At 36.7% G+C, this 26,885-nt stretch overlaps 1 protein-coding gene and 1 pseudogene across 6 annotated transcripts in view; one reads left to right on the forward strand and one right to left on the reverse strand.

Annotated features, from left to right (window-relative positions):
• Window positions 1–26,885, reverse strand: part of Nrg3 (neuregulin 3) — a 1,083,337-nt gene that overhangs the window by 974,807 nt on the left and 81,645 nt on the right. The window lies entirely within an intron of this gene.
• On the forward strand, window positions 8,911–9,471 carry LOC110308898 (large ribosomal subunit protein mL54 pseudogene; annotated as a pseudogene).

A 26,885-nucleotide genomic window follows, 5' to 3' on the forward strand; every position in this document is an offset into this window, starting at 1 on the left:
AAACAAAAAACACATAAAACCAGATACATGTGTCATCTTCACTGAGTTTGTGTGTTTGATTTAAATATATTTAAAACTTCCTTTTATATTTTAAATTTTTTCATTTTTACCAGTTGATTCAAATAATACTGTTTCTGGATAGTCCTATTTTTCTAGTAGTTTCAGATTTTATATTTTAAATTCATTTAGATGAAATTAAATATACATCTTTTATATTTCAATTCATCATTCTCTCCACTTAATTACAAACCAATCAACTTTAAGAGTAATTTATATAATACTTACTAAGATGTGGCAGTTCTTAGAAACACAATAATGTTTTTGCTTGGAAAAAAATAACAGCTCACAATTGAATAAAAAAAATCTTGTCATGCTTATTCACTATAGAAAAATAATTCCTCACTTTGTCTTGGAAGTAGTGATCATTAATCATGTTATTATAACAGTGAGCCTCACCTTTCTCTGTAGCAATGACTCTCATTGATCAAAAAAATCCAATAAAGAATTAAAGTGTGAAAGAGAGAGTAACCCATTTCTACCCAAGGGTATGATACCTGCTCCCTCTCTCCAAATGGGCTCTTCCATCCTATGAAATGCAAATATTTCTGGTTTTTTTTTTTTTTTTTTTTTTTTGCAAAGTATACCAATCTTTGAAGAGGCCTGTGCAAATATTGCTATGCAATGCTGTCATTTATTATGTTATTATAATCCATTCTTTTCTGCTTTCTTTCCCAGTTTCAGGTAATTTTTATGTACAAAATTAGCTTCATACTTCACTCTTCCATGATGAGGAACATTTTGAAAAACAAATTCATGCCCTGTGATCTAATTGAGGATACAGGAGGTACTAACAATTCAGTCATTCCTCATTCAAAGCATCTCTCTTAAACAGGGGACTTTCTGCCACTTCATCACATCTCTTTGACCCCACTTCCTACTTCCCAGCTCAGAGGTATCTTCATGCATTAACAGCTCTTTGCTGAGTTATGATCCCTTCCAATTGGATGATGACTGTCTAAAAATTGTTGGAATGTGTTATTAACAGTGCCATAAATAGTGACTCTAGAATTAGGTAGTTGCAACCTGGAAATAAGGAACATTACTGGGAGACCTTAGAGTTATAGTACAAACAATGGCACCCATGGATTCCTCTGAAGATGAGGGGGATTGTTTACAATTACTGTGTGACCCAGGATAGTCAAGACAGCCAACAAAGTAACAGAGCAAAAGAGTGAGAGCACAGCCTTTCACCTTTTAGATATTTCTGGGAAGTATCAATTTTGTTCTGTCTCTTTAATTACCTTAAAAGTGGGAAACCTCATGGATTTCAAAGGTATTTTCATGGAATTAACAGAGAAGCACTAGGAGTAGTGGTACAAGCAAACATCCAGTGAATGTCAACATCTCTATTCATTTTTCAATCCTTTCATTTCTCCCTATGTCTGTGTGCACATAAATCTTTAAAAATATTTCCTTAACACTTTCTGGAATCATTAAGATACATTCTCTGATTTCTCAGTTGTTTATGAAGAAAAGACATTTGAAAGTTTGCTTTGTGTATTTATTTTTGCCTCTTGTCCTGTATCTGACTTTCTTCTTTTATGTGGTGGGTGAGAAGTATTCACTCTGTAGTTCTAGATAACCTGGAACTCCCAATGTGGGTGAGACTGGGCTCAAACACATAGAAATCAATGTGCATCTACTTCCTAAATGATGGGATTCAAGGCACACAGCACCACATCAGGCTATGATACTTGTTTCCTAGAAGGCTACTGAAGCTAATGTGTTAGATCACACACTCAACTGAAGCTATTTTCTTATGTATTTAACATGATCTCAAGTTAAAACAGTAGCAGCCAAAAAGCTAGTCTGTTGAGATGAATGTACAAACAAGCATTCACATCCATGCATCCACAACTGTATGTGTGTACATACTAAGTTAACAGGAGAAGGAGAGCAAGAGAGTCCTTCACACAACAACCCCAGAGTGTCTTGAGCTTTGAGTTTTTGGAAACCCATAGAGAAATATAATATTTGTGCCTATGAAACAATTCAGTTAAGTCTCCATGTTGAACAGGAATTTGTCAAATATTCAATGAACTTATTGAGCTATTTTATAATGCTATTTTTGTAGTATGGAAAAGTGAATAGAAGAACTTTATGAAGCTCAAAATACAGGCAGCAAGCAGACAGTGGCTATCTTGTTTAGCGTGTCTATTGCTGTAGTAAAACAGCACTTTTACTACAGCATAACTGAAAGAAATTTAGTGAAGAAGGCATCTATTTCTTCTTACACTTCCACATCACAGTTTATGATAGAAGAAGTCAGGGCAAGAACTCAAGCAGGGCAGGACCCTGGAGGCTTAGGCCATGAAGGAGTGCAGCTTACTAGTTCCCTCCTCCTGCCTTGCTCAGTCCAATTTGGATTTAGAACACAATAGGTGGCAATTGTATAACTTACAGGAAATTATATGGAATTAATAAATCAGTATTAGTTATTAAAATATCTAATGCTAAGACATAGATGTCATACTATATATCTTTTGAAGTCAGACAATTAAAAAACAACAAAAAAAGTCCTAACATGAGTTTTTATATATTATCAACTATGAATTTCTTAAGTGAGAGGCAGAATCCTCAAAGAAGAGGAAGGTGGTCCAAATGCAAAGCTAACAACCATGCCACTGTTTAAGAACAGGAGCCTCTACTGTAGAATTCAGGAATCCTAAGGAAACTGATTGCAACTGCTGAGTTCTATATTCTGCTGGTCCTGGCCCCATTTTTGGCTCAGTTACTATGGTCACAAGTTCTGCTCATTTGTTTCCAGACACAGGCTCTGGGTTGAAGGGGAAATAAAATTGACATCAGAAATGGATGGAGAGAGGAAAATGGGGGTTACAGAGGAGGTGGGTATCCAGTGTGGGGAGGGAGCTCTGGAGGGGCTGGTAGAGAGATCAAAAGTCATTGGGGGGGCATCACTGTGGCAAGGTGGGCACTAAGGAGAGGAGAGGCTCTTGAGAAGCTATGAGGTTACCCAAGATGATTCTTCTAGCATTGGGGAATATGGAGACTGATGTGGCCACCTCCTGTACCCAGGTAGGACTTCCAGTGGAGGGAGGAGCACAACAACACACCCACAAAACTTTCAACCCAAAATTTCTACAGAGAAGAAAGAACATATCTGTAAATCTCAGGTGAAAATGGGGGAGATTCTATTGGACATTGGCATTCCTTATAAAAAGTGACAAATCACTCACTTAACTCATTCCTAGTGTGGAAAGTAAACATGATAAGTGAGATAGTTGATATTCCACTGAGGGAGTTGCTAAGCAAACTAATTATAGGTATACCCCTGCTTTTCCTCGTAATATACAATAGTGAAAGAAGAGGGGTACATAGAGAAGGAATTTAGCAAAAAGAATGTACATGCTATTCATATCAGTTGGGTTGTGGTGGGGAAGAGAGGAAAGAAAGTAAGAGAGACAGAGATACAGAGACAGAGATACAGAGACAGAGAGACAGAGACAGAGAGTTTATGAGATAACTGAGTGAAGAGAATTCATGACCTACAGAGAACTCCAAATCTGGGGCTAGAGAACAGCTCCATAAAGAGATTATGAGCGTGATACATGATGCAATCAGCCTGTGAGGAGAAGCCAGTACTAAAGAAAGGCTTATGCCAGCAGAAATGCTGTTCTCATGGACTAAAATGGGAACATACAAGACAAAAATGAAAAAAGGCTGTAGGCATCCTGAAAGGTTATATGATAAGGGAGTAAGCTCAGCAAATACTTTATCCTTTAAGGAGGGGGAAGCATGACCATCTAGGTTATTCTGAGACTGAAATGTCTGGACTCTCACCAGATACCCAGCTTGGGGAGATCTGTCCCTTCTGTGGTTTTGGTACAGACAGGCTCTTATTAGGACTGACAACTCAAAACACTAGAGGTCCTGCCATAGTTAATATTTAAGACAGCACAGGTACTCCAGCAGGATCAGTGTGGAACCAATGTTGCAATGTGCAATGTTTGATGTTCAAAATTGATTGGAATTTGTTCTGCCAAGTTTTGAACTTGCTAGTTATTTATGACCCCATAAATTTTAATCTTCCTCTTTCTAAATGGTAATGTCTACTCTATGACTGCCTCACAATTATAATTTGGAAATATTTAACGTGCATATTTTCACAATTTCATACTTGAAGAACTCTTATTAAAATGAATCATACCTCCAGTTGTATACATACTTTGTTAGGATAATAATTAGATGAAATTTAAGACATGTAAGTGATAAAATTTGGAGTTATGCAATAAATATGTATTCTAGTTGGTGGGCAAGGTGGTATGATGAAACTGGTAATTATATTATTTTATATTTCCTATTATATACACATACACACATATACACACACACATCTTTGTGTGTGTGTGTGTGTGTGTGTAGAAATAACTTTGAAAAGCTCAGGTTAAATTTTCTTTCTCTCCTTTATATCTTGATGGAAGCTATTATTACAAATCAAATTACTGCCTACATTTGCCCTTTTCAAATATGAAAACCAACAATAATCTAAACAAAAGGGAAATTTAGTGGAATAAATTACAGTCTAAAAGTCTATTAGAAAGATATATTTTAACCTGTTCTTTTCTTATATTTCTATTCACTTGAAATAGTTCTTTCATAACATTCTGGGAAAATGTAGTTAGTGTCTTTGTTATGCAATGCTGTCCTCTATGTATGAGAGCCATTGCCCCCACAACGAGCAGCTATTAAGTACTAGAAAGAAATATGAAGGCTGTAGCTTGATATCATTCTTTCATAAAGGAAAAGAAAGGTGGTTCTAGGATTCAAGTCATTGTATCTTCCTGATTATCTACTGTCCCTCCCCAAGAAATGTCTGCAATTATGTTCCAACTGTACATTGTCTTGTGGGTGAAGGATAAAGCAAGTCTACAGATGTCAGTTGTTACTGAATGGGCATTCCCCAGCTATGGGGAAGTCAAAATCAAAATCAGGCTGGAATAAGAAAACTCATTGATGAAGCTATTTGGGGTAAACTTTTTTTTTCTTCTTTTCCCCTGATACTGTGACAAAACCCTCCTAAAAACAACTCACAAAGAAGAGTTCATTTTTTTATAACAGTTCAAATTATATTCCACCATGGGAAGACATCACTAGAGAAGGAGCTCTGTGCAGCTGTTAACATCACATCCACAACTAAAAAACAAGAAGGGATGAGTACACAGGCTAACTACTTTCTTTTCTTCACTTATATTCTACAAGACACAAGATAGGATCAGACAAAGGGTTTATCTCCCCAACTCAAAGGCATAGACATGACTCACCACTGACATATCAGAAGCCGAATTGTGCCAGTGATTATGAATTCTGCCAAGTTGACAACTAACAGAAACCATGCAACGGGGATTCAGTAAGTAACCACTAGCCTATGTACCTGTAAGTATAACCACTAGGATCACCAAGTCAGCAAGCTAGATTTTGGTGGAAAAGTTGCTTTGGTCTGTCATTGGTGCTGCATGACGAGTGAGAAGACACTTGTTTCCAATTCTCCAACAAAACAGTCACAGCAGCTTCCCAAAGTGGTCCCATTAGATGCGACCAAGTCTTTAAGATTTCCTTTTTGCTATTAAGAAGTCTTTACAATGGAAAAAGAGTCATCCATGCTGAGAATAAAAGAAAGTACATGCAAGAAACCTGGCTAATATTCAGAACACAATTATCTGGAGCTCCTAACTTCAGCCAAAGAATATATTTATATAGGAAATAATTCAACATTATGAAGTATGGGATAAGGAAACTTCATAAAAGTAAAATCAAATTGTAAACACCTTGAAGACAAAAAAAAAAAAAGCATAAGTTTTACCTCCCTGTTAGGACTCCTTCTATACTACATATATTGCTATGGACTCAAAGATAAAACAGAAGGAGGCTAGAAAAGACTCCATAGTTAACGTTAAAAGTAAATGTTGAACCTGAACACTGTGTTTAGGAAGGTAAGGTCCTATGCACAGCCCAGAAATGAAGATCAATCTGGCATGGTTCTACAGTGGGCTTCTAGGAGTGACATTATGCATTACATAAATGATGACATATTAGGGAGAAATATCCACACATGAAATCAGTTGCCAGTGAAGTGAAATATATGAGATGTATGTATCAACATTAAACCTACACATTTTGTTTTACATTCAAACTATGTAGAAAATGTCTTTCTTTATTTGATATAATCTAGCATATTTGCTTTTCCCAATTTGTCTGTGAAGAATAAACTTTGAATTTGTCTCATTTTTCCCTCTACTTACAGAAGGAAGCTCAGGCTCTAAGATCAGCAACTGATAAATGGGACCCCATGAAACTGAAAAACTTCTGTAGGTCAAAGGACACCATCAATAGATTAAAAAAAAAAAAAGAGTGACACTTTATCAATCATTCAACCATGAAAAGATTTTTTCTGACTATGCAAATGATAGAGGACTGATATAAAACTTATATAAAGAACCCAGGAAACTATATATAACTAAAAATGTGGTACATATATAAAAATAATTCTCAACAGAATGAACTCCAATTCCTGGGGAGCAAAGAAATATTCAACATCCTTAGCCATCATAGAAATGCAAAAGAAAACTATGCTAAGATTTCATCATACACCTGTCATAATAGTTAAGATCAACATAACAAATGACAGCTCATTCTGGCCAGGAAGTGGAGTAAGAGAAACATTCATTCATTGTTGGTAGAAGTGCAAACTAAAGCAGCCAGTATGGAGCTCAGTGTACCTGTTCAAGTCCACAGTAAAGATGAACTCTGTAAATTGTGCTGTGTGTGTTTAAGGAGGAAATCTTAAAGTTTCATGGTAAAATCCCCTTCAAACTCTAAACAGGAGTCATGAATGAGGTTGCAAGGTATCTCAAAGAAGTAACTCTTTAAAAGTTTTAAGGTGGACAGGCAAAAATAAGACCTTTCCTCCTTGACAATAAAGCCAAAAAGTGTTTTATGTTTGTTTGTTTCATTTTAGGCTAGTTCATGGCAGCAAATGTTTGATAGCAACTGAGTTTACAATTTGGGAGTATGAATTTAAGAGTCAAGTCACAAATTAGCTTCTCACCAGTGTATAATTGCAGAATTGAAAATAACTGCTAATGTTAAGGCTAAGGAAAGAAATCTCCCCTGTTCTGTAAATCAAGCTGAATTTCTTCCTAGCCTTTTGGCCAAAACCTGGAAAACCTTCAAAGACCTTGTTCCTCTTGCAATTACTCTGTACTTCCCTACCTTTGACACTGAGTATATCCAGAAGGGTAATCACTCAGAGAGAAAGTCAGAAATAACATACTCATGACATATGGAGTTTCAGTAATTTCCAGTTACACGCAACTTAAACTTAATACAGTATGTGAAGAAAAATAACAGGACTTTCTTTCTCACTGTCAGTTTTAGTTTTTGTAACTGACACTGTGAAAAGTCTCAGAGGTGTTAAATGATTACCTGGATGATTCACTTTTTAAGTAACTTCAAACAAAGTCTTGGAACATGGCTCTCAGAATGATGAGTACATATGCATGTCACCATCAGCATAAAGGTAGAACATGCTGGGTTTTTACTGTATGCATACATGTTTCTGACACTATGGCAGAACAAAAACTGTTTCTTAACACTGTAGCAGTGCTGAGAATATGGCCCAGGGAATAAAATACCTGCTGTGAAAGCATGAAGGCCTGTGTTTGCCTCTCAAAAACTCATGGAAAGATAGCACAACAGCATATGTCTGAAATTCTAGTGGGAGATGGAGCCAGAAGAATCTTCAGAAGCTCACAGACCAGTGAGCCTGATGTATACAGTATAAAGAAGACAATGACGATGGCAATGATGACAATGATGATGATGACAAAAACCAAGAGAAGGAGAATGGTGATTGGAAAAGGATTGATGATGATGATGATAGTGAAGGTGATAATGATAAGGAGAGTTTTTCTCAAAACCAGTTTGAAAGTGAGGATTGATGCTCAAGGCAGTCCTTCAACTTCCACTGGGTAGGAGGACTTGACACCCTACCTTCTTTGGGAGAACAGAGAGCAAAGAGCAGATCCTTGACTTCATGGCTGGTAATTAGATGATCAAAGTTCTGCAAGAGGCACACCAATTGTTGGTAGGTTCTTTGTTGTTTGGGCATGAAATTCCAGGCACAGCCAGAAATACAGACTGCAGGAAATCCTCACCATCACTACCCATAACAAGAATGTAAGTGCTATGCCCACCTGGGCACAGAGCAATGATCATCTTTCTAAAATATTCAACAGCAGTTCACTAAAATGGAAAAAATAAACCCTAACAAAATAAATATAAAGGTAGGGGTTAGTGGTGCTAGGCAGTGATCTTTATGTTTTGCCATACACACACACACACACACATATATTTATGTAAATTTCACCTAACTGCTATAAAAATGTGGATATTATGCAAGTAAAACTATAGTTGTCAAATATGTAAGGGATAAATTACAAGAATACAAAACAAATTTACACACTCATTATTATAGTTGTATAGTATAAAACCAATTTCTTAAAGAATTAACAGCATATTTGAACAGAAATAAAAATATATTTAATATATTTTAATAAATAATAGTAATATAATTAATAAATCATAAATCTCAGATAAAATATCTAATAAGAATATGGAATGTCAATAAACAAAAAATTAAAGAATACTTGGAATATTGCCAAATAGCTACATAGTAAAATATAAAGGAAATCTCAATATTAGGAGATATTTGCAATTAAAAACAAAACATCTCATTCTCAGTCATTAGTAAAAATTCAGCACTCTGTAGTAGTGAAAGAAACATATCTATAAGGAAAGCTAAGTGCGACGTGCGAGCTGCCGGCCAGCTTCATGGCGGCCGCCCATCTCCTCCGGGCTTCCCGGATGTGGGCCCGCTGGCATCCCCGGGCACTCCCTGTCCCCGGAAGACCTGGAGGATTCTCTATCTGGGAATATGCTAAAAAGCCAGTTGGCAAGGGCGGCAAGGGTGGCATGACCGCTGAGGCCCTGAAGGACCCCGAGGTGTGCATAGACCCCACTCAGCTCACCACACACGCCATGGGGGTCAACATCTAACAAGGAGGGCCAGGATGTGGGCCTGAAAGCAGACTCTGAGTACCCCACATGGCTGTTCCAGGTGAACTTGGGTCCCCTCAAAAAGCTAGAGGAACTAGAACCAGAGTCCCGAGAGTACTGGCGACTACTTCGCAAACAGAATATCTGGCGTCACAACCAACCGGCTGAACAAGAACAAGAAGCTGTAGTGTGATGATGGGCATCTCACGGGAGACTGCCTGGGACCCTGGCCAGCCAGAGCGGGGAGAGAACTGAGTCCTCTGACCTTCAACTGCTTGCCATGCCGTGCAGGTCATGCACACGCGAAATAAACAAATACCAAAGGGAAAAAAAAAAAAAAAAGGAAAGCTAAGTGCAATGCAAAAAAATTAAGACATTGAGAGTGTCTCCTGAATTTAATATCCCTTATTGAGAAAGTTGGAAACTATATACTCAAGAAAAATAACCAGAGAAATAAATTGTAATTTATAGAGAATACAGTACAGAGAGGAAAATATGCAGCTACAAACATGATGTATAATAAAAATTTGGAAACCATAAAAATATATAAACAATGAACATGAAGTAAAAATAATTTATAGAGAAAAATATGTCTGAATAATAGAACATTAATGTATAATATTCTTTGAAAACATAACACACAGCTAGTTTCACTTCAAAACTGTAGATAATTCAGAAAGAAGGAAAATATAACAAATAATATGAAAACCAGATACAACTATGGACGATATAATTTTTTAATTTTTTATTTAATTTTGTAAATGTATACTATAAATGAACTTATACATGCACAGGTGGCAATTACTACCTCTGCTATGAGTGATTCTTGTATGAAAGAATGTGTATGATTACATTTGACTCAAGAAGAATTATATGAAATTGTAAGCATGGTGAACACTGGGGGGAAACGTTATGGATTTGAGCACTTCTAAGTTATGTTATGTTATGTTATGTTATGTTATGTTATGTTATGTTATGTTATGTTATGTTATGTTATGTTATGTAATGTTATGTGTTACATATGTTATGGATGGATAACTTCTGGGACATTATCAAGTCTGCAGCTCATAATGCTGAGCAGCTAGCTGTCAACATTCAGATCCTGACCATCACTAAGAAATTGTGGTCAAGAAGAAAAATACGGGAAAATTAACCTCATTAGATACAATCAATCAGCTAAATCCTGAAAGTAAAGCCAAAAGCATACTAGAAATAAAACAAACAAACAAAAACCACAAAAAAACAAGAGCTATGCTCACTTATGGTTGAAAAGAACAACGTGTAAAAAAGTCTATAGTATACATAAAGTATGTATGCTGCCCATATTTTATTTTATTATTTTTAGATAAGGAAGAAAGGAGGGTTCAACTTTTTAAGAAGCATGTAAATGGAACTTATTAATTTGTGAGAAAAGTAAAGCATTCTTCCATTATTCTGAAGAAGTTGAAAACAAACATTATGACAATCCCCTACTAAACCTTTTCAGCATGCTAATGTGGTAAAAGTGTATCTCCTAAAGGCAGAGTATTTATTGTACCAAATACTGAAACTTAGCATTATCTTTAATGTTCAAAGCAGCACAAAGGTGATGACTCCATACACTGAATTTCACATATTCCAATGAAGTTCTGGGTAAATGCATGCATGTAGGAGGAAAATTCATAATCTTATAGAACAGAAAATAAAAACAAACCTATCGTTAGCTTTTACCTTTTTAAAAGCCTAAAACTTCAGCCAAAATAAACCTATTAACCCATTAATGAAAAATCAGCAAAATGCTTGGGTTCATGGTCAATTTTTAAAATGTCATAGTTCTCTTACATAGAGAGAGAAGTAGACAATATTGTAAAGGTTCCCTTAGCATCAGCATGAGCAAGGACAAAATGATCTGAAGGGCATACAAACACAAATGATTAATGAATCCATACTGTAATTCTAAATAGGAACATTTAATATTAGAAAGATATGCAATAGATTGTTAAATATTTAATTATGTTGAAAAGAATCCCAAAGTATATTTCTATAAAATTTGGTAAAGAAAACATATTCTTATCCAAACTGTTCTTATTGGGACCTTTCCTCCCCATCTTGAATCATTGTACTTCTAGTGTTGCCTCTTCCTGAAGGAGTATCTTCCAGTCAGCCTTGCTTTTTGCCCACAGCCTGTCAGAGAGCAGTAGAGTACAGAACACACAGGAAATTCTGTGCATGGCTAAAGACTCTGTGTGCTTTCATAGGGCTGTCACCACCACTGAAAAGTCCAACATGTAAAATTTTATATTTTGCTCTAAATGTGAGAAAGAAATTGAAGTTGGAAATCCAATTGCTTGAGTATAAATTACAGAAGTATTGAACAGGTGGCAGTGTAGATTTGCACAAATTGCTAGAAATTTATGTTTCTTCTACTTAAAATTTGGATAAGGCCATCTGCCTAATAAGAATGTGATGAAAATTAAATGAGTTAACATTCATAACACTCTTAGATAAATATTAAATATATAATATACATTATAGGTGGTTATTCAGTAATTAGATGGAGTAATATAGATTACATAGAGAGATAGATAAAAGGTAGAAAATATATAGACTATACACAGATTAATATATGTAGGTGATAGAGAGAAGATAGATAAATAGATGATATAAATAGATAGACAGATAGATGAAGATTTTTTTCATGGAAGAATTATTATGACACTCTGAGACTACTTTTATAATATTTATTTTTATTTATGGCTATGGTTATCTTGCCTCTATGTATATCTATGCACCATCAGCATGCTATAATGGTGTTGGATTCTCTATAATTGAAATTACATACAGTGGTAAGTTGCCATGAGGATATTGGGAACTGAATCCAAGTTCTCTTTGAGACCAGTCAGTGTTCTTAACTGCTGAGCTATCTCTTTAGCTCCACCCTGAAATGTTTAAAAATTAATGTAGTACACCAAGAGCTATCAACAAGAGTTCAGGACTGAGCCAGCATCCCATGTAGACATGGCATATTATTTATGTTGAGATTTACTATAGGAATTCCTCAGGCTTATGGTTTATTGTTTGTATTGTTTGTCTAATATTTATAGCCTGTAAATATCAAAGTATTGGGACACTTTTATGAAATAGAAATATCAGTTTAGTGACATTTAAATTTATATAAATTATTCATGTAGATGTATAAAAGAATATAATATTATATAAGCACATAAAGATATATTTATAAAGTATAAGAATTAAAATGTGGTTTGAATAAAAAATAAAATTAAAGTGGAAGAAAATTAAGGGGGCCCATGGAAACCCACATATCTATAGAATATATAGCAATGTATATTATATAATAAAATGGAAAACATATTTACATAGGAGTAAATGCAAATATTCAATATGCATTTAAAAAGAATAGACATCATGAATAAGCTGAGAAATAGAAAAACAAGGGGTTATTTCTGTTTTGTTTTGTTTTTTTACCAAATATACAAAACTCAAAAAGAGACCAGCTACAAAAGAAAAATATCCACTATACTTGAAGCTATACCTATGGCTATAATTTGAGCTCTCAGAAGGTTATATGAACTTGGCAGTTCAAGGGCAGCCTGAACTACAGAGGGATACATTGGCTAAAAGGCCAAGAATAACATAAGTAATACTTAGAATATTGAGACAAGGATCTCTGGTGTGTGTCATGTCTGCAAATGACCCATTCCAGAAGGTAATCCGGTCTTCACAATGGTATACACACTCTTTAATCTATAATTGTACTTCTAAAATATAATCAGAAAATCATCTGGAAGCTCAAAGGCATGTGCGAGAAATATGTACTTAGACATTGTGGTCATTTGTCAAACATTGGAATCAATGTCATGATCCATCCATGAAGCTATAATTCACTATTCTCTATTCATTCAACAGAATTAATTATAGGCAGCCATTATTTTTCTAAAATATAGTGGAGTTGATATACACACAGTCTTCTCACAGTATGACTAAGTGAATAATCCAAACACAGTATGTAGAATCTTTATGAGTCAAATCAGATAGAAATATTTGTGCAGGAACTGACACAAGGACAGGTCTAGAAGTCTACACACAAACTTGTTAAAACAGCTTATCTGGGAGGAGATTTGAGTTCAAGAAAACTTGTAAAATAACAGGATTAGTTACTAGAGACCTGGGATTGGGGAATCTTCCAGGACTCAATGTATATGACCTTAGCCAAAATGCCCAAAGGTGGGGATATGGGACCTGAAGAGACCACCTCCAGTAGTCAGATAGGACTCCTAATGGAGGGATGGGGACACCACCATACCTATAAAACTTTCAACCCAAAAATTGCTCCTGTCTAAAAGAAATGTAGAGACAAAAATGGAGCAGAGACTGAAGGAATGGCCAACCAGTGATGGACCCAACTTAGACTCCATTTCATGGATGGGCTCCAATCCCTGTCACTATTACTGATGCTATGTTGTGCTTGCAGACAGGAGCCTAGCATTCCTGAGAGGCGCTAGCCTAAGAGGCTCTACTTAGCAACTGACTGAGACAGAAATGTACAGACCCACAGCCAGTTATTGGAAGGAGCCAGGGGATCTCTAGGGAAAATTTGGGGAAAGGATTGAAAGGACTGAGAAAGATAGCAACTCCATAAGAAGACCAATAGTGTCAATTAACCTAGAGTCCTGGGAGCTTCCAGAGATTGAGGCACTATCCAAAGAGCACACACAGGTTGGTCTGAGGCCCCCAGCACATATGCAGCAGAGGACTGCCTTGTCTGGCCTAAGTAGGAGAGGATGTATCTAATCCTGTAGTCTTGATGCCCCAGGGTGGGGGAGATACAAATGGGGCACCCTCTCAGAAGCGAAGAGATGGAAGGAATGGTGCATGGGTGAAGGGGGGAAGAACTCTTCAAGGGTGGACTGGGTGCGGGGGGGACAGCATTTGGGATGTAAATAAATAACATAATTAATAATAATAAAGAAATTTAAAAACAGATTGTACTCCCTTATTTCTTGGTTAAAAATAAAATTTTTCACAGAGAGAAACAATAATGTAATAACCTAATGTCAATGAAAACATAGATGCACAAGTGATTAATACTTCCTGGATTGCAAGCAGAACAAGCATCAGTTTTGTCGCCTACGTGAGTAACACAATAGGCTAATGAAAATGTTATTCCCTTCAGGAATAACTTTGGCAGGTCTACCACATCACAGAGATGTAAGGTTACATGCCTAAGGCCTGAACATGCTTTCACATCAATGGTGCAGACCTTAACACTGAACTACAAATGTGGATCTGTGTTCCCTGTTGTAAAACAAAGTACATGCCAAGACTTGATGGATGGAGCCATGACAGTTAATTCTTGGACCAGGGACTCAATTGACTTGATTTCTAAATCTAAGGACCAAAGTAAAGAATCTAGAAAACATAAAACATATAGAAAACTGTTTACTCTTAAAAGCTAAGTTCTATGTGAGTAGTTTTGTTAATAGTTTCATATTTACTAAGAACAGTCCATGTGTTTTGGAGGACTCCACTGTAGCTGACTATATTTTCCAAAAATGGGAAGAACAACATCTTCCATTCCACACATTCTTCTGCATTGTGACTCATTCAGAATCATGTGAAGACTGCTTCTTTTCATCCATGCATCCTGATGGGCCTGGGACTGCTACTATCCACCAGGCATATGTGCCAGTTCTAGAGAAGTCTTTAGCTGGTCTGACTGCTTCTGCTTCCTCCTTCTCAAAAATCTATGCCTTACCCAGGACTGCATGCGTGGAATTCTAAACCAAGCCTTTGGAAAACCAGGCCAGGAACACTTACCAAAGCTAGACATTCAGCTGAAGTAGCCATCTCAGAGAGGAGATTAAGGATTGCTAAGGAGACCCTGACCAAAGATTAACCCCTGTCTTAACTTTCCCAACATTTTTGACTTTCAAGCTCATAACTAAACAAAATAGTCTTCCTTCAACATCCATGGACACAACCAACATAATATCAAAATATTAGGTATGAACTGTTTTAACACTGAAGATACAGAGACATTCTTTTGTTTCTGTGTTATTCTTTTTTCTTTGTTTGTTTTGTTTTGTTTTGTTTTGTTTTTCGAGACAGGGTTTCTCTGTATAGCCCTGGCTGTCCTGGAACTCACTGTGTAGACCATGCTGGCCTCAAACTCAGAAATCCACCTGCCTCTGCCTCCCAAGTGCTGGGATTAAAGGTGTGTGCCACCACCACTCGGCTCTGTGTTATTCTTTATATTTACTAAATATGTCAGTGTGTGTGTGTGTGTGTGTGTGTGTGTGTGTGTGTGTGTATAAATTATGTATTCTAAGACATTATTAAATACAAGCCAGGATGAAGTTTAGCTATATGCAAATACTTTCTATTTTATTTAATGATCTTGGCCATCTACAGAATTTTGTACCTATCAATATACTTGAGGCCATGTCTCAAAGGTCATACAACTAAGTTGTGGGGTAGAATATTATACAGCAACTGAGAATGTGAACAACCTTGACTCCTATGGTCATTATCCATGCCACCAAAGATTATAATAAATCTTTACGAAGATATGGACAAATATTTCCAGCTTGGATTTTAAACTAAAATATGAATAAGTCACATATTTTGCCGTGAAAGTCCCAATTTCAAAGATTGGACTGTAGAAAGTGTAACACACCTACCATATTAAAGATTATAATTTCTACTTCAGATTGCATGCCATAGTAGTAGCTACACAAAAAACAGCCCTGAACAGCATGTTGAGGACTGCTTTCTCCTGGCAGTCGTAATGAAAATTTTTATAGCTCATTTGACAGAATGAAGATATCGACATCTACAACTCATAAAAAAGAAATCAAGGCTCAGCTTTCTTAAATTTAACTTAGCTGAAGTCACAGAAAATATACAGAGCTAAAATTCTGACAGAGGACTTTCTATTCAAAAGTTCCTTGATTTTGCCTAGCAGAGTTGGTGTTTCAATACTTGAGTATTCTTATGAATCACGTGGGGGACGTTTTAATCAAACATATGGTGAAAGCCCCACCTCCAGAACTGTTGGCTTACTGCAGTTATAAATCTATCTTCCTTCTGAAATTCAAGGTAATGACCCATGGATTGTATTTTGCACAATCCTTTAACAGAGTATGTCACATTTTGTAAACAACATCCTTCTCAAGCAGTAACTTAGAACAAATATCAAATGAGCTTTTGTTCTCTTCCCAGAGCTGACTCAACAACGGGGGGGGGGGGGGGGGGTGCAGCTCCATTGACAATAAATTCTTACTCTCCCCAGAGGTCTCTACTAATGTTAAGATAAAGAATACAAAGAACAGCTGACCTCAATCAGTCAAGATTAAGGCTGTTTTCCTAATGATCCCTGCCCTGAATCCTGCCACTAGCAACATGCCATTGCAGAGGATACATGATGTGTCAATATTATTTTCTACAATGGATATTGCTTGGCTTAAGAAATTAATACATCAGTAAAGCAAGTTGAGTTAAGGTTGGAGTGTGCAGTAGTACACCCTCATTCATTTATCTCTTCAAGGAACATTTTTTTTTTATGCCAAAGCTCAGTGTTAATGTCTGGTCGAGGATAGAGAAGATGTTATCTCAGAAAGAATCAATGTCATCATCTCCTGTGCTACTTGATTGTACAGAACAGACTTCCCAGAAATATCTTTCAATAAGCTGTAAAACTGTTTCCACAAAACCAGAGCATACATTTTTAATCTTTATTATATGAAATGTACAGAGTGGGAAATAAGAGACCTTACCTTTCACTTAGATGATAAAGTCAAACTTGAAAATCATCATTATTCATGAAGTGTGTTTAAATTATACATGTTAATTCATAGATGGATAATTTACCATCACATTTCTGAACCCAAGTCACACCTCCTTCATTATAGCATTCTGCAAAGAGAGCTAAAGGAGTTGAAATTATAGGCCATTAAGGAAAACACCAGTGAGCATGTAGAAGGAGCACTTTAGCCAGTGGTGAGATCCATGTAACTTTGCCAACATTGCCAGAAAAAAAAAATAATGAATTTTGAATGGCAAGGATTGCTCATGCAAAGCAGAAGAGTTAGAAAAACGACACCTATGGAATAAGTTCTTTTGAATCTATGTTAAGCATGCCACACAAAAACCAGGGATGCTCGCATATTCAGACACAAAGATTAGGTGATACATTAGGCAGCCATCTCTCTTAACCATCTTTATTGAAGAAAACATCAACCGGACATAACAGGCACAATAGGAAAGGGAAATTTGGCTTCAGAGAAATATGGAACAAGACCTACACATCCCTTTCTGTGAACTCGCAGGTAAACTGAGTTTCTAGCAGTTTCTAGTCACAGACTGTCTGCCAAGTCTCTGTAATAAATTGAATAGACAGGCTCTAGTTCTCTAGTGGTTACTAACCTCTTGTATAAATTTATATTAATCATTTCTTCTCTGTAAGCATATTTGTTTGATTCTAAGATGCACATCATTATAGAAAATATGGGATATTTTGAAAATAAACTGGAAAAGGTACACAAATATAGTAAATTATATAATGTGTCACATGAAAGGTGAGGTTGAGAGAAAACAAAGGATTTTTAATTTTTACTTTCTGAGGATCTTTGGAGATTAATATATACATTAGATAAAGAATAGCCACAAAAATGTGTTTAATTTGTACAATTCATGAAGTTTTAGTCAAGAACAGCCAACATTTCCATTGCTCACCCTACTAGGAATAGTAATCAAACTATTTTCATTCATTCAGCTAGTTCAGTTTGAATTAATCTCATAATAAAAAAGAATAAATGAACCATGTGAAAAGGATCATGCTGAGAAGAAGTGTCCCAATTATATCACAAAACCTACAGAGAAGTTCGAGTAGTTAACACAAGGCAATATGGATATTAAAAAAAAAAAAAACAGAAGGGAACTAACTAGAAGATCTAGAAACTATTTCTGGCATACATACTAATTTATTATATTAAAGTTAAAGTTCTAGATAATGAGAAAATAATAGAGGGATAAATAGTGATGGGGAAATTAGGTATTGATTTGGGGAAAACTGAGTAAGATATTTTTATGTATTATATTCTACAGAGATATACCTTATATGCTTCTTAAGTTTACATAGCTTAAGTTATATAAAGATGACTAAGTACAGTGTACCTAAAAACAGAAAAAAACAAACAAAACCACTATTGCCAGCTATTTATAATAGTGGTTGGAAAGGTAAGGCAAGACCACCACAACCTTGAACATGGAATAGAAAACTAAAGAATCATCTGGCAAGGGGTAAGAAATACAAAGTCCAAATTTATAAAAATTCTGTCAGTCTGAATTTATTTTTTAAATAAAGTTTATTTATAATAGAACCAGGAATGGTGGTTCACGTCTGTAATCAGGGGAGATGCAATGATTTCAAGGAGAAGAAAGACAGACAAGAAGGATTGAGGAGAGAGGAAAGAAAGCAGATCAAGAAAGAAAGCAAAAAAAAAAAAAATCATTAGTGTATACTACCACCTCAAAAAAGAAAAAGAAAAATTTAAATACAGTAAATGTCCTAGAGATTATGTTTGCAGTGTAGTTAACAAATAAGGAAGAAATACATTAAAGCTTTAAAAACCATTGTGCAGAACACAATGTAAGGGAGAAGGAACAGTATTATTGGATTTACATTTGCAAAAACATACCAACGATCATCAGTAAACAACCCAGAAAATGCTATTCTAAGAGATGAGACGGCCTTTCTGCAGAGACTCTCAGATTCATGAACACTCAGTTAAACACACTTGAGGGCAGTATCTGAGAGCGTGCTTTCTGGTTAGGCTTCTAATGGGCTTGGGTATGGTTCATGGTTAGTTCAGTCAATGGCATAGTGCTAACATAAAGAGCTAGTTTTATCATTGTTGCAGTGTGATACAGGCAACTCTAGCTTCCCTGTAAAGATCATTTCCCTTCTCTTCACCAAATAAATGGCATAGAGATGTATAGAACGGCCTGCTCCATTCACAGTAAGTGGAAAACACAGTCACTGGTAGCCATGTCCTTCTTTGCCTTCAAGTGTTTTGAATAACCCATTCCTAAAGAACAACAACAAAAATGGTGGCTAATGGGTGAAATTGCTGCTTAAATACACAATAGAATCAAGTCTTGAAAATCCACAATTGCATGGGGGAAAAAGTCTCTGACAGAATAAAATGAGTCTATTTCAGAAAGGATAAAAATGTAGAAACTTCAGGACAGCCAAGACCCCTATGACCACTGTTATCAGAGAACCATTTTCAGGAAAGCAACACCAACCAACAGATCCTCTGTCTTACACCAGAGAAACACCAGAGAAAATTTAAACTGGACCAAAATGAAAGAAAATAAATCTAGCTGGTCAGTGGTGATGCATGCCTTTAATCCCAGCATTTGGGAGTCAGAGACAGGCCAATTTCTGAGTTTGAGGCCAGCCTGGTGTACAGAGTGAGGTCCAGGACAGCCAGAGCTACACAGAAAAACAACACTGTCTCAAAAAAGCAAAAACAAAAACAAAAAAAAAGAAAAGAAATCTATAAATATGGTAACTTATCTTAAAATATGATTACTCTAATGATTATGATAGTAAACAACAAATATTTTACTCATACAATAAGTATACAAGCTGGATATAAAATTAACTCAAACAAATCAATGGCCTTTCTCTACACAAAGAATAAACAGGCTGAGAAAGAAATTAGGGAAACAACACCCTTCTCAATAGTCACAAATAATATAAAATATCTTGGCGTGACTCTAACTAAGGAAGTGAAAGATCTGTATAATAAAAACTTCAAGTCTCTGAAGAAAGAAATTATAGAAGATCTCAGAAGATGGAAAGATCTCCCATGCTCATGGATTGGCAGGATCAACATTGTAAAAATGGCTATCTTGCCAAAAGCAATCTACAGATTCAATGCAATCCCCATCAAAATTCCAAATCAATTCTTCAACGAATTAGAAAGTGCAATCTGCAAATTCATCTGGAATAACAAAAAACCTAGGATAGCAAAAACTCTCCTCAAGGATAAAAGAACCTCTGGTGGAATCACCATGCCGGACCTAAAGCTCTACTACAGAGCAATTGTGATAAAAACTGCATGGTACTGGTATAGTGACAGACAAATAGACCAATGGAATAGAATTGAAGACCCAGAAATGAATCCACACACCTATGGTCACTTGATCTTCGACAAGGGAGCTAAAAACATCCAGTGGAAGAAAGACAGCATTTTCAACAAATGGTGCTGGCACAACTGGTTGTTAACATGTAGAAGAATGCGAATCGATCCATTCCTATCTCCTTGTACTAAGGTCAAGTCTAAGTGGATCAAGGAACTTCACATAAAACCAGAGACACTGAAACTTATAGAGGAGAAAGTGGGGAAAAGCCTTGAAGATATGGGCACAGGGGAAAAATTCCTGAATCGAACAGTAATGGCTTGTGCTGTAAGATCGAGAATTGACAAGTGGGACCTCATGAAACTACAAAGCTTCTGCAAGGCTAAAGACACCATCAATAAGACAAAAAAACCACCAACAGATTGGGAAAGGATCTTCACCTATCCTAAATCAGATAAGGGACTAATATCCAATATTTATAAAGAACTCAAGAAGGTGGACTCCAGAAAGTCAAATAACCCCATTAAAAAATGGGGCTCAGAACTGAACAAAGAATTCTCACCTGAGGAATACCGAATGGCAGAGAAGCACCTGAAAAAATGTTCAACATCCTTAATCATCAGGGAAATGCAAATCAAAACAACCCTGAGATTCCACCTCACACCAGTCAGAATGGCTAAGATCAAAAATTCAGGTGACAGCAGATGCTGGCGAGGATGTGGAGAAAGTGGAACACTCCTCCATTGTTGGTGGGATTGCAAGCTTGTACAACCACTCTGGAAATCAGTCTGGCGGTTCCTCAGAAAATTGGACATAGTACTACCGGAGGATCCAGCAATACCTCTCCTGGGCATATATCCAGAAGATGTCCCAACCGGTAAAAAGGACACATGCTCCACTATGTTCATAGCAGCCCTATTTATAATAGCCAGAAGCTGGAAAGAACCCAGATGTCCCTCAACAGAGGAATGGATACAGAAATTATGGTACATTTACACAATGGAGTACTACTCAGCTATTAAAAAGAATGAATTTATGAAATTCCTAGCCAAATGGATGGACCTGGAGGGCATCATCTTGAGTGAAGTAACACAATCACAAAAGATCTCACACAATATGTATTCATTGATAAGTGGATATTAGCCCAAAACTTAGGATACCCAAGATATAAGATACAATTTGATAAACGCATGAAACTCAAGAAGAATGAAGACCAAAGTGTGGACATTGTGCACCTTCTTAGAATTGGGAACAAAACACCCAGGGAAGGAGTTACAGAGACAAAGTTCGTAGCTGTGATGAAAGGATGGACCATTTAGAGACTGCTGTATCCAGGGATCCGGCCCATAATCAGCTTCTAAACGCTGACACCATTGCATACACTAGTAAGATCTTGCTGAAAGGACCCAAATATAGCTGTCTCTTGTGAGACGATGCCGGGGCCTACCAAACACAGGAGTGGATGTTCACAGTCAGCTATTGGATGTATCACAGGGCTCCCAATGGAGAAGCTAGAGAAAGTACCCAAGGAGCTAAAGGGATCTGCAACCCTATTGTTGGAACAACATGATGCACTAACCAGAACCCTGGAGCTCTTGTCTCTAGCTGCATATGTATCGAAAGATGGCCTAGTCGGCCATCAATGGAAAGAGAGGCCCATTGGACTTGCAAACTTTATATGCCCCAATATAGGGGAATGCCAGGGCCAAAAGAATGGGAATGGGTGGGTAAGGAAGTGGGGGGCGCTATGGGGGACTTTTGGGATAGTATTGGAAATGTAATTGAGGAAAATATGTAATAAAAATATTAAAAAAAAAAATAAGTATACAAACACAAAGAGTAACTGGAGATGAAACAGGAAACCAATGTTTCTGAGTCATTTCCCTGGAGAATCCTTCAGCACTTATTTCCATATACATATATGGTTTTCATGATCATACCATAAAACTGACACTATCTCCATTTAAAAGTTCAAGAAGACATGGGGAAGTTAAATGATTCACCCACTGATACTAACTTAAGTATGAAAGATGAATTTCCAACTCTATTTCTCTTCTCTTTTAATATAGCTTCTCTGAATTCCCTGTTCTGAGGGACATGATGAACACTCCCGCCGCTGCTAGACCTTGTCTAGATATTTCAAGTTGAAAGAGCAGAAAGAGAAATGTGAAGATAATCAAAGTACATATATGCATAAATAAAGAAAGATACAGTGAAATCCATTTTTCTGCAGTTAATATGCAATCATAATATACTAAGTAGAAAAAAATGGCAGGTCTCATATACTTTGAGTTTCCTACTAACTGCAGTGTTCATATCTTAATTTATCAAACAAGACACACAAGTAATAGCTCAAATAACGATATGAACTATGAAATAAGTAAACCAGAGGAATAATCATTATAAATGTAGGTCTATAGAAAGAAGGGCTGTTGACTGTGTGAAATGGAAGCAGACCACTTATGACAAAAGTGAAAGGAGAGTAACAGGTATAAAAGAAATAGCAGTTAGGACAAAGGCTTTGAGGAAAAGTTGCAGTGTAAAGAGATGGGAAATAAGAGCTGCTACAAGAAATAAATCAGTTTATTAATGTGGTACAAGTTATGGAGTAGTCCTCTTATACTGATAAGAAACACTATGGTGCCAGGCATGGTGGCACATGCCTTTAATCCTAGCACTCGGGAGGTAGAGGCAGGCAGATTTCTGAGTTCGAGGCCAGCCTGGTCTACAGAGTGAGTTCCAGAACAGCCAGGGCTATACAGAGAAACCCTGTCTCAAAAAACCAAAAAAAAAAAAAAAAAAAAAAAAAAAAAGTGGTGCACACTCTTGACCCTAGCACATGGAAGGCAGAGGCAGGTAGATCTCTGTGAACGTGAGGACAGCCTGGTCTATATAAAAAGTACTAGGATAGCCGAAGCCATGTAGAAAGATCCTATCTCAAAATAACTACATGATAGCTTATAGATACAGATAGATAGATAGATAGATAGATAGATAGATAGATAGATAGATAGATAGATAGATAAGAAAGAGAGAGAGAGAGAGGGAGGGAGGGAAGGAAGGAAGGAAGGAAGGAAGGAAGGAAGGAAGGAAGGAAGGAAGGAAGGAAGGAAGGAAGGAAGGAGAAAGGAAGGAAGGAAGGAAGGAAGGAAGGAAGGAAGGAAGGAAGGAAGGAAGGAAGGAAGGAAGGAAGGAAGGAAAGAAGGAAGGAAGGAAGGAAGAGGAAAAATGTTACTTAATATTATAATATTTTCAAATTAGTCCTGGACGTTTCTACATCTTGGATCACAGTTGGTTATGGGTAAATTAAACCAGCACAGTAAACCAGAACATCAATAAGAGGTTATGGTAACAACATTAAAAATCACATGAATGGGTCCTATTTGATGGACAGTAGTTCAAGGGCTTTGGTTTCTTCTTCCTTGACATTTTTTGAAACATCAAGGGCTTTGATATATTTTAAGAAGAGAGACTGGCACTCACTTTCTAATAAGCTTAACCAGGAAGTATATCATTGTTGAGAAAAAAATGGCATGGGTATGAAGTGAGCCAAATATTACAGAACAGGGACAACCCTGCAATTAAAAAAAGACAGGCTTATTTTCTGCTACTGAGCTGCAACTGGCTCAAGAGTGACTATTTGAAAAAAAAAAAGAGTTATATTGGTATGGCTTGGACACTGTATGTCTGGAGGATGAAAGTCTCAAGAATTTAGAGAAAATGATCAACCCCATTTAATACACAGTCTGATGGAAGACAATAAGTATTTCATGTATGTTAAGTGTGAGAGAAGTGGAATTTTAAAGAAAATGACAATGGATCTTGTCCATGTCTCTAAAGGATCAAAATAGTCTCTGTAGTGGGGCAAGGACAGGACAATCAGATGTTTTTTGATACAGTCAGTAATGCTAGGGTTCACAGACAGCTGTGGTAGAGATAGCAAGTCATCAACATCAAGTAGGCTACACTTCTTAAATTAGCAGTGCCAAGTTTACTAATATATGTTGCAATGAATGACAGGACTTCAGAGATAGGTAATACAAGTCAAATTGGCTATGTGACACGTGCCTCAGTGGCCCATCTACACTAATGTGTCTATATCATATGCTGGACCACTCAAAACCTAGAGGAATAAATGATTGGAAAGTATTGATGTTGTCTTGGAATGGGGGAACTCTTCACTTCTACAAGTCAGCTTGTCTACATGGCCCATCCTCACTGAGTCATCATAGACAATAGTTGAATGCCAAACAATCTTCCACATATATAGCAATCATGGTGGGGCTGTTTAGTCTTCTCTTAGATATGTAAGTCACCACTCATCATATCCACTATACTGAGCCACTACTAAGATTTAAGCAGACTGAATATAAACCATTCTTTTGTGAGATGATTGCCAATCATGTGTTGCAAGCAAAGCATATTTGTATGAAATTTCCTTTCTAGACATTTTGAAAAAGGCACACTTAAGCACTGGGGTAAAAAGGTAGGTTTTATTTCAGATGAGGAACACTGAGTAATGATCCCATTTTTCTAGGCAGGAGCTGGGAATTCTGTTCTAAATATATAAAGCTTAAGGAGTTTATTACACATATAACTGGAGACACTGAGTGAGCAGTTGGATAAATGAGCCTGCAGTTTATTGGAGAAGAGAGAGCCAGAGAAACACATTTTGGTATCATCAGCATGGAGGGAATATTAAAGTCATGAATCTGATCAGGTCACCTAGAAGGAAAGCTGTGTTGGAAACAAGGAACAGAAATCAGGACTGTATCCAGAAGCAACTGACTTCTCAGAAGGCTCAACTTTAGTCTGCCAATTTTCAATTCGTTCTGTGTGTGTGTGTGTGTGTGTGTGTATGTGGTGTATACATTACACATATGTGTATGCAGACTTGTGTCCCTGTGTTTGTGCACACATTCACATATATGTGTAAGAGAAAAAAAGAATTTAAATTCAACTTATTTTATTAGTATTTCTTCTAATAAACTTCACAGACAATTCCTTAAACTTCTGGGTAATGTGTTTGAAAATACATATCACAAGCAATCATGTATATAATCAAAAAAAGGAAATACCTATATTCCATAATATACAAGTAAGATTTAACAAAAAATATAAATATATTGGCTACTAGTATTCAAAAGTCTCAGCATTCTAAATGAGAAAAGACCACATGAATTATCACAGGAAGCCCACCTCAGCAGTCATAGGTGCACAAACAGAGGAGGGATGTAGCCTGCTTTTATTCTATAAGCAGACTGCTATTTAAAGTCACATTTTTCTCACTGAATATTTACTCAAAACCCTCTTTGCTGTATATGTTCACAATATTTAAATAAACAGAAATGTCAAGATTGTCTGGGCCTGACTGATTATTTTAAAAGATGGAAAGGAGAAAGAAAAGATAATGATGTCAGAAAATCTAAGTTCCCTCATGTTTAGAAGCCATTTGAAATGTTTCTTACCCAATTCCACATGTAGTTCAATATATCCAACTTCCCAAATATAGTGCTTAAAGAAACTGCAAAGCACCATACAGCTCTACAATAATATGAAGACTGTATGAGTTGAACAATATAAACAATTAACCAATATATTTAAAAAATAATTTGGAAGCATACTTTCATTTTAGAAACATCAAAGCAATTTCAATTTTGAGGACACAAGAAAATAACAAAACCTTTGGCTACATGGTTTTCTTTGGGAGCCTCATGACCACTGGAGCAGAATGAAGCTATTTCCTTTTATGTTTTCTTAGAAGCTATGTCATAATATTTGAAAGTCACTGACTTCCATTTTGAGAAGCAGGGGAATCGACGTGGTGTCACCATTTAAATGCTCTGTTATTCAACACTTGATCAATATCCCCATTTTCTTGAGTTACACATCAACAAAAGAAAAGACGTAGACTTGGCCATACAGCACACAACATCAAGTGATTGACTGGAAGGCACAGGCTATGCAGGAGAATGCAGGCTGAGACCTGGTGAGGTCCCTGGAGGAAAAGGAAGAGACAGCAATTACAAGACTAAAAGACAGGGTTAATTCAAGGGATGCCCCCACTGACAACTTTTTACTAACTCCAAGACAACAGCCAATGAGAAATGTGGGAAACAATGACAAGCAAAGAAATGCCTCCTCTGGGTCTGGGAAGGGCAAGTTGAGGGAGTTCCCTTCTTCTAGTATCACACCCCAGGGAAATGACACATATCTGCAAAGCTATGCTAATATGACTCAGAATCTAAATGCTCTCCCCCAAAGGCTCATATTGAAATCCACCAGTCTTCACACTCTTAGGAGCTGGTGGAACCTTCTGGAGATAAGGCTTAGTAGAGGAAAGTTAGGTCACTGACGTCATGCTCTTTGCTAGGGTTACTGGGTACTCAGCCTCTTCTCATCAGTGTACAGTGAGGTGAGTTTGCTCTACCATTATTTCCCACCTTTACATTTTGTCCTTACACGAACCCAGGAACAACAGGGCCACACAATTATGAACTGTAACCACAACCCCAAATAAAACTCTGCATATCTCAGAAATTGTGTCACAGAAAGCTGACTACTAGAGTGGGTCTTTAAGAATAGTGACCTCCTTCATT

The sequence above is a fragment of the Mus caroli genome, unplaced genomic scaffold (assembly GCF_978045245.1).
Source record: "Mus caroli unplaced genomic scaffold, Mus_caroli_1 scaffold_12, whole genome shotgun sequence".
NCBI classification, from domain to species: domain Eukaryota; kingdom Metazoa; phylum Chordata; class Mammalia; order Rodentia; family Muridae; genus Mus; species Mus caroli.